The sequence below is a fragment of the Nothoprocta perdicaria genome, unplaced genomic scaffold (assembly GCF_003342845.1).
Source record: "Nothoprocta perdicaria isolate Ctin4 unplaced genomic scaffold, notPer1 scaffold_124, whole genome shotgun sequence".
In the NCBI taxonomy this organism is placed as follows: Eukaryota; Metazoa; Chordata; class Aves; order Tinamiformes; family Tinamidae; genus Nothoprocta; species Nothoprocta perdicaria.
The window spans coordinates 1,218,510-1,224,637 of record NW_020454361.1 but is presented as its reverse complement, the minus strand read 5'-3'; the positions used below and the strand labels follow the sequence as shown (position 1 = coordinate 1,224,637).

At 53.5% G+C, this 6,128-nt stretch overlaps 1 long non-coding RNA gene across 1 annotated transcript in view; it reads left to right on the top strand.

Annotated features, from left to right (window-relative positions):
- LOC112942290 overlaps positions 1 to 5,859 on the top strand; it is a 6,715-nt gene extending 856 nt beyond the window's left edge. Inside the window, exons 2-3 of the long non-coding RNA XR_003248363.1 lie at positions 2,227 to 2,305; positions 5,765 to 5,859. This is a non-coding gene — a long non-coding RNA (uncharacterized LOC112942290). The remainder of the gene's footprint in view (positions 1 to 2,226; positions 2,306 to 5,764) is intronic.
- The last annotated feature ends 269 nt before the right edge of the window (positions 5,860 to 6,128 follow it).

Here is a 6,128-nt window from a genome sequence, read left to right as displayed (position 1 = left end):
CCCTTGGCTGAGCCCTGTGCGGGGGACCTGCCCTCGTGGTGCTCATCGTGCTGGCCGCGCACCGGGACCGAGGTTCCTCGGGATGCGCCTTTGGGACCATTTCCTCCCAGCGGGGCGCTGGCAGCAGGGCAGCCCCATTGAATGTCCCTGAGGCCTCAGAAACGTCACTATTCCTGGGGCTGGGGGGAATCTGGCTGCTCCAGGCATCCCAGCAGCTCCTGTCGGGGACTGGGGGGAGGATTGAGGGGGCTGCGGGSCGAGGGGGAGCATGGAGGCCTGGCCTGGGGGCAGCCCCTTTGCTCCCGAGCCTGCAATGAACTGGTCATCGGAGGAAATGCCAGGAGCGGCCTTAGCGGCTGCAAGAGCAGCCCTGGTCTGCGGCTGCGTGCGTTAAAAACGGTAATAGTAGTAGTAATAATAATAATGTGGCTTTCTGAAGGGAGAAACTCGTGTTTGTGCCCCTGGAAGAAGGGGGCAGCGTTGCGGGGGGCAGCTGGGTCCGGAGGTGCCCTCGTGCCCGCGCTCCCCGCCAGGGGGCGGCCTCGTCCCCGCGGCGGCGGCGGCGCGCGGGGCCCGCCCGGCCCGGCCTGGCCCGGCCCGGCTCGGCCGCCATCGCTGCCGGGCCGCGGCGGGGAACGGCGTTAAAATGCGCGTGGAAACAGCGCTTTGGAGCCCGTTTTGTGCGCGGCAAGGTGTGAAACGTGTGGCCGGCGACGCTGGAAGGGGTGAGGGGGAAACCTCTTGACCCTAAACTCCTATTATGGCTCCATAAAAACTGGACAGCTTAGGAGAATTATATGTATTTATTTTTGCCGTAAGGATCACGGGAAGCGCTGCATCCCAGGGAGAAGAACGAGGGTTGCTGCGGGCCCTGGGTCAAACCTCAGGCTTCCAAAAGCCCCGCATAAGAGAAGGGCTTCTGTGGAACCTGGAATCACAGGATCATTGTGGCTGGAAAAGACCTGGAAGGCCCTCAGGTCCAACCGTAAACCCGTCGGCACCTCTGCTGTTAAACCCTGTCCTAAAGAGCCGCCTTGTCGTGGAGGGTCCTGAGCTCAGGCCTTGCCTGTTGGGAGGTGCTGGGAATTAGGAGCTCCCGTGATTTGTTTGTTGATTTGAATAGATTGCACACAGGTCTGTCTTATATTAAAAAAAGTAAAATGTGCAGCTTTTGTGCTTGTAAAAATCATGCAATTAGTTTAATTAGGCACCCAAAAAACTAGAGAGCCCTAGAGCAGCTCAGCGGGTACCTGAGGGCTTCCTGGCACCGCGGCTGGGAAGGACCAAGAGCCCTGGCGAGGAGCGGGGCCCSATTGCTCCCCGTGCTGCTCCTCAGGACAGCGACGTCGTTTTGGGCTGTGTGATCCATGCCTGGGCGCCCAAAGGTGCTTCCAGGTCTGGATTTTGTGTCCGGCTTGCTCCGGCCAGGCAGGTACCCCTGGAGATATGTGGGCCTTGTAACCACATTAATCCATTGTCTCCTCAGAAAACAGATGAAAGTCATGAAGTTTGAGTTGAAGAGGTTATTAATGATGGTCATTTTCCACAGTTTTGGCCTGGAGGATTCCTTTGTTCTCCTCTTTTTGTCTAAAGTTTGTGTTAAGTAAGAGCTTGCTGTTTATTCTTCGTTAGCAGCCCCTTTGCCGCAGCAGAGCAGAGGCTGCCTGGACGGATGTGGCTTGATGGGGTGTGTGGAACTTCTCCTCCCTCCCTGGCCACTGTGGATCCATCCGCAGCACCACGYGGTGGCCGGTCATCCTGTTGGATGCGTTTGGGCAACGGAGGAAGATCTAGGTCATGCTGACAGGTTTCCTCTGCTAAAAACAACTGCTTTAACTGTGTTGAACTGAGGCCCCAGAAGAACAGCCCCCTTTTTGCATGAATGATTATCTGGAAATGTGGTTGCAACCTGGAGATTGGTCTTTAAGTAACGGCAGAGGAGAACAGATTGGGTTAGGCTGGGTGTTGTGGTCTGAGTGCGGGTAGGACTGGCACAGTCCTCCTCCCATTGCCCTCAAGAGCAAATAGAAGTGGAAGTGTGATGTGCTTAGATGTTAGCTATTTTTAGTCCAGTTTTGTTACCTGTCCAACAATTTGGATATTTTTACAGGTGATCCACAGGATTTTTATTCCTTCCCAAATCTTGGACACCAAGAGGTCTCTCCCCTTGCAGGCCAAGCCCAAYGACAAACTCTGAGATCAGTTTCCTCCTCCTGTCTCTTGCAGATACCTTCACTCCTGTTGAGAAATTGGTACCGGGAAGAGTTGCCCCCAGCGGGAGCAGAGAGGTCGTCATGTGGTSAAGGTGAGAGGTCCCACAGCGAGATCCCGGGGGGAATCTGGTGTGTTGGAAGGGCAGCAGTGCAGCCGGACGCCCCTGCAGAGCCAGGGTGCTCCATGAGCTCCTTCAGGGCCTGGTGCTCGCACTGCCCTTGGGCACTRTCCTCTGGGGAAGAGTGTGCAGGAGACAAGCAGGTCTTCTCATACATACCAACATGTTCCCTTCAAAGAGGGAGGTGTTAAGGGCTAGCGAAGATCTCAAGGGCGCTCTCAGATCTGAGGAAGCTGGGGGGATGTTGAATGAGATCAGACTTCCTCATCTTAGTGTGAAAATCAAGAGACCTGAACCAAGTGGTTCCCAAGGATCACTTCTACCACAGTGTTTATTCCCTCCATGACCAGTTAGCATGTTGTCTTCCCCAAAGCATTTCTCCTTTTGCTATTGCWAAACCCTGGTTGGCATCCAGTCTGTGGTAAAGCTGCAGGTATCTCTGCAGCCGACTCGCAGAGGAGAGCTTTGCTGTCAGAATATTCCCCGACATATTTATATTCATCAGTCTGTCAACATTTGGGTTTTTTTCTCTTGGGGAAAATTGCTACTGTTTCTAACACCATTTTAGCTCCTCCGAGTCTAGTTGTGAACATGTCCAACATTAGTGCTAAAATTCCAGATGTCGTGTTGACCCATTTGGGGTGAGTTGACACCAACACTGTTACAGAGCTGGCATTAGTGATGGTGGGAGTCAGGGTGCCAAAGAGAACCTCTTTTACATAAACTGTAAGTTTTTCATGAAAGCCTTTCTAATTTGTACCAAAAAGACTCTAGCAYACCCTTGGGACTGGTAAAAATAATAATAGCTTAAGTGGTGGAAGACTGTGAATTTGAAACAGAAGGTTATGAGAGTTAGAAGTATTACAAAAATGTCAACATTGTATATCAATAAATGTAATTGAGATGCACAAAAGAGATAGCAAAGAGTTCAACAAAGAACTYTCAAGTTTTACCTCTTCAGATCTCTTTGAAATAAAGCAGATGTCTTCATCCAGTTGAGCCAGAGAAACTGGCCTTCACATAYAAGAGTATGTTCTTTAAAATCACAAATGAATTACTCATTTCAAAAATTACATGGTTTGCCATTTTTCAAGCYTTTTTTTATTCTGAGATGAAACACATGTGTATGTTGGCTAGTTCTGTCTTGAAACATGGCATTCCACAATGCTGGAAATCCCGAGCTCATGGAAGCATGACTGCTGAACCTGTAATAAAACAGATGAAGGCAAACAGCACTCATTAGAGCTGTACCTGTTGGCTGTTTGAAATATGCCCTTGTTATAAGCAATATAATTATTACCATTCCATACCATAATAAATGGCTACTGCCTCTTTCCAAATCCTCTAGCTAATATTCCAAATGGTGTGTTTTATCAAGCCTTGATCCGATGTGAAGTCCAAAAAGGAAATTGCTGGTTTAGGACTGTGTTGCGCTAGGATATTACGTCTGAGCCTTGTGATCTTTCTCCTTGCTCAAATCTTCCACTGCTGGGATGCATCTAAGAGCAACCACTCAGCTCTTCCATCCTTTGGTTATTGCTGTCACATAATGTTAAGAGTCCAGAGGCTGCAAATCACTGCAGTCCTATTCAACCTGGAAACTCGGGCCCTTATGTGGAAGTCTCCTTAGCCAGATCAAGGCCTTAGGTAAGCAGGTTCCAATAACTAAGAAATGAAGAGGAAAGAAAGACAGTTCCATATGTCTTCCTGATGATTGCACTTGCTTTGATGTAAATGCCTTAGTTTACCCTCTTCAAAACCAGGGCTTCAGTCGTTCGCCCTGGGCTTGCCCTGGTTTAACAGATGCCTGTGAGTGGGAGTGTGGCCCTCGCGTGAGTCTCTTCAGCAGCGAGCAGAGCCGCCACGTGGCTGGCCGGCTCTGCCCGTGGGAAGCGGGTCTATCTCCCCACTGTTCCTGACCATTGCTGACTTTCTGGCCAGAGCTACGCAGGACCACTTGGTGCCTGGCTCCAACAGCCATTAGTTGCATTAATTAAAAGCRGAGCCGCTCGCACAGTCTGTGTCTGCTTTGGCACCTCTGCAGGCCTGTTCTGTGGGGCAAGGAGAGGGGCTGCTGCTCCGGGCTGGGAGCAGGGAGTGCTTTGCTGCACCACGTTGCTGCATTTGTGCCCTGCGTGTGCAGTGACGGGCAGGGCTGGAGCTGGGAGCAAGGGCTGAGCCGAGAGCTGCCCTTTGCACAAGCCGTCCTGCTCGTGCAGCTGGCACAGACTCGAGTTGTGTGTGCGCTGGGTGCGAGGACGTGCTGCTCGTTGCCCGTCCCCGTGCATCGTGTCTGCGCTTACCTGGGTGGTGGGAGGCACATGGGAGGAGGGCAGCGTGTCTGGGCAAGGCCGAGATGTCACCTCGTCACAGGCCCCCGCTGCTGGCGGCTCCAGAGGTGATTTCTAACGGAGCTGGTGCTAGGAAGGCCTGACGCGATGGTCTCACTGGGCAGCAAGAGAGAGACCGGAGCCCGCGGCACTTCCCTCTGCGGAGCGCCCAGCGCGTAGCTGGACACGGTTTTGTGCACGTTGGTCGTGTGCGAGGCTGTGGCCAGCGATCCTCAGGGCTGCCGCCCTGTAAAAAGGGCTTAAYGAGGAGGAGATGGGGATTTGTGAGAGACCCGCAACCAACCCGAGCTACTGCCTTCCAGGAGGAAACACCCAGAGCAGCTGTTGTCTTCATGGACTTGTAGGACCTGCGGACCCTGAGGAAGGATGCGTGGCTTTCTTTCCAGGTGCAGCGTCTTGTGGACACGGAGCTTCTGCCATTTCAAATGGAGTCCCTTAACGCATGCCTGCATCTTCTCTAGTTTTGTCCACGCAGAGCAGGTTGTTATCTAGGTCTCGTGACCACCGTACCTTTCCTTTGGTCACCCAGAAACCTGACAGGAGATGTCCTGGAATCCCCCTGGCCTCGGGTTTGCAGTATGTGCCTTTCCATTGTGCCTCTTGCTGCAGAGATTTAAATCCTGTGGTTAGTAATGTAGTCAAGATTGCCTCTCCAAAAAGGTAATTAGTGCCATGCATTAAGAGACAAATATCAGATGACCAAGATCATTTGCAGATGGAGCGGGGCCCCCGTTTGAGCCCAGGACGAGCCACGTGGCGCCGCTCCGAGGGGGTCCTGCTTGTTTTAGGTGGGAAGGGGCTGCTGGGGAGCGTCCTGCTCGCGCCGCGGGAGCAGAGGCTCTCGGTGCGGTGCCCGGGAGGCCTTTGTGCTGTGGAGGAAGCCACGCCGAGGGCACCGGGATTGGCATGCGCTCTGTGGCCGGGAGAGCTGGGATCGGGGTGAAAGCCGGGTCCCTCTGCGGTGGCAGCGGTGATGGGCGCTGGGCAGGGACGTCTTGCAGGCTGGTAGCCAAGCGCCGCTTGGGGCCCTGCTCCCATCTCCAGGATTGTCCTCTGTTTTTTCTTTGCTTCCATGTTGCAGGTACTCCTGTTGAGCCCAGGATTATCCTCTGGTTCTCTTTGCAACGCAGAGCCCCGACACGGGCGCTTGAGGACAACAACTTGGCGGAATCGTCCRCAGGGCCCCGCGAGCGAGGCGCGGGGCGCAGGGGGGTGCCCGGGGGCCGCGGGAGCCGGGCCTTGTGTAAGCCGTGTGGAATATCGTCCCGGGAGCCAGGATGACTAAGGGAACAGCTGACGGCGGCTCGCTCGCTGCCGCTCCCCGTGGCCGAGCGAGGGGGAGGCTGAGAGGCGGCTGCACAGTTGAAAATAAAGACAATAACTCTATAAAAGTTTAAGAACTGAATAGGTTCCTAACATTTGTTTTTCATTATCACCAAATAACA